General features: G+C 40.2%; 1 protein-coding gene across 1 annotated transcript in view; it reads left to right on the top strand.

The window, feature by feature from the left end:
- The window catches only part of gse1b (Gse1 coiled-coil protein b), a 486,478-nt gene that overhangs the window by 310,733 nt on the left and 172,659 nt on the right, over positions 1–3,086 (top strand). The gene's annotated exons all lie outside the window — the stretch shown is intronic.

Below are 3,086 nucleotides of genomic sequence, written 5' to 3'. Positions count from 1 at the left end.
GGTGGTTGGTAAACAGCTTTTAGGTGCATTACCGCCACCTTCTGAATAGGAGTGTGGGTCTGAATTCTACATCGCTAAATTCAATGGAATAATCCTGTTGTTTTCAAGGAATAAAAAATACATCTAACTGTTTGTCGTTCCTGATTGTATTAAGGACAATGTTCTATAACATGTATATGGTTTCTTGATTACCACACTCACAGTTACCATCAGCATGTTTTCTCATTGGAACGAATGTGCTGTTCAATCCTGTACCTCATTCTTGAGACAGTATCCTCCTCCTGCTTGTTTCTGCTGGTATTCCTGTTCCATCCAACATTCTTTTGAATTTTATATAGATGTCTGCCTGTGCTTTCATTGTCCCATAAATATGTCCATATACCCTTATTTTTGGCTTTAATCATGCTTTTAATTTCTGCTTTGCTATATTGTACTTGAATATTAATGCTGTCTTGCTTTGTTGCCTGTTTAGCATATTTATCTGCAACTTCATTCCCCATTACTCCTACTGGGACCCATCCCAACACGATGTTGACTCCTGACTTTATCAATCTATTCACTAAATGCACTATATCATAAACAATATCTTGCCTGGATTCGGAGTGCAGATTATTTATACTTAGTAAAGCTGAACTTGAATCAGACCATATCACTACACCTTTCTATCCATATTAACCATACCATAGCAATTAACTCATACACAGCAAGATCATCACTAATTCCTATTAGCCTTAATCAGTTTTAATTCAGGGATTGCATATGCCACCCCTACTCTCTTGTTTATTTTTGATGCATCTATATATACCTGAATATTATTTCCATATTTTCCTCCCACATACATTTCAAATGTACAGTTATCTATGGTAATCCCATTCTCTCTTTCTTCCAATAGTGTTAGATCTATTGCTACCTCTTCAAACATCCAAGGAGGCATAGGCGGAGCATGTGTAAGGCTGGCCACGGACTTGAGACTAGCAATATACAATTCGAGTAAAATTTTCTCCCTCAAATGCAGCCTGCCTGCTACTACTAGTTGCTTTTATAAAGAAAAGCTGCCCATAATTGCTGGTCTAGGATCAGTTTCCTCCACTCCAAAACCAAATGATAAGCGCGGCGTAAATTGCATGCTGTGCGCACGCGCAGAGATAATTCATTTATGCAGGATTTTTTTTTTCAATAAACAATTTTTAAATAAATGAAAGCAATATAATTCATAAATTAAAATGTTTTATTAAATTGTGATCACTTTAAATACAAATTCATTCATTTTAAAAATAGTTTATGACACCCATATCCGGCACTCGCCTAAAAACGCGGGTTTAAGTGCTTTAGAAAAAAAAAGTGATTTAGGCTATTAGGCTAATTTTGAGCTGGCAGCCAATTTAGTTGACATAATGGACATACGAACATTTTTCAAGACAAAGACTTCAAGCTGTAACGATCTAAACAACAGCCCTTACCCATCCAATTCAAGTGTGCAAATATCTGACAAAAACTTAGAAGAAAGCTGGTCTTCACAGATATCAACAGATACAGCCGGTGAATCTGGCTGCACCAGGCCTTGTGAACGGATCTTTGAGTGTGTTACCAATAAAAGCAGAACACCTGTGGATTTGGGCACAAAGGAAACTGGACCATCACAACCCTACTTGCCCGAATACCCAAAACCATTGTTCGGTAAGCAGAACCGGTCATTTTCGTCCGATTACTATAAGACATATTCATTCATTGAATACAGCAAAGAGGCAGACGCGATTTTCTGCTTCCCATGTAGATTGTTTCAGTGCAGTTCTAGTGGTGCATACAGAGATCCTGTTTTTATTGCAAATGGAGTATGTGACTGGAAGAATATATTAGCAAAGTTACAGAAACACGCAAACGGAGCACCACATCGTCAGTGCAGTGATCAGTGGCACTGCTTTGAGCAAACCAAAGCTACTGGTTCCATCGCTGCACAGTTAAGTGAATCTCACAGGACCACAGTGCAGAGCAATAGGGAATATGCAACATGCATTGTTGACATATTGCTCTATATAGGAAAACAAGGACTTGCACTGAGAGGGCACGACGAGAGAGAAACTTCTGCAAATCGTGGGAACTTTTTGGAGCTGTGTGACTGGTACGCCAGACGTGACGACACTTTCTGCGCTCGATTAAAGGCCCCGTTCAATCTAACGAGTTGACACACAAAATGAAATTTTAGAAATTGCTTCTGGTTTAGTCAAAAACAAAATAATCCGCGGCATCAAAAACAATGTTTTTTTTTACTGTTCTAGTGGACGAAGCACGGAGTTTTAAAGAGGAACAAATGGCCGTGTGTGTGAGGGACACAGAGAAGCTGGAGATAAAGGAAAGATTTCTAGGATTTGTTGACTGTTCTGAAAGAGTTGATGCTACTGGAATTTATGGACACATAAAGCACTTTCTGGATGCGTGTGGAATCTACTCTTTACCCATTGTTGCACAAAGTTATGACGGAGCAGCTGTCATGTCCGGTCACGTAAACGGAGTTCAGCAGAAACTCCGTCAAGACCATCCATCTGCGGTGTACATTCACTGTATGGCCCACAAGTTGAATTTGGTTTTGGTCGATTCATGCAAGGTAAATCGTACAGCATCTACGTTTTTTCACATCCTCGAGAGTCTGTATGTGTTTTTCTCACAACCAGGCACACACCATGCATACCAGCAGCACCAAAAGGAGCTCGGGGTTAAAGCCGAACTGACAGCACTCAGCGACATGCGATGGGCGTGTCGATTGAAAAACATAGCAGCTGTCAAGACTTCTATAAGAGCCCTGCTCTCCACTCTTTCCGAGCTCTCTGTTCCAATATCGTAGGTTTGTTGAGGCATCCGGTCTCTTAAGCCATCTCAAGAAGGCCACGTTCTGTGTGTGTCTTTTGGTGTTTTACCATGTTTTCAGTATGATCCATGTTGCACACAAGGCACTACAAAAGAAAGACACAACACTATCTCAGGCCTCAAGTGTCATGGAATCTACAATAAACGGCCTTGAGAACATGAGGACCACTGAAAAGTGGGACGAATTATGGATGGAGATTGAAGCATTCTGTAATTCACTTGAC

The sequence above is a fragment of the Squalius cephalus genome, assembly GCF_949319135.1.
Source record: "Squalius cephalus genome assembly, chromosome: 6".
Classification (NCBI taxonomy): Eukaryota; Metazoa; Chordata; class Actinopteri; order Cypriniformes; family Leuciscidae; genus Squalius; species Squalius cephalus.
The sequence above is the reverse complement of the archived record's forward strand: the minus strand, read 5'-3'. Positions and strand labels throughout refer to the sequence as shown.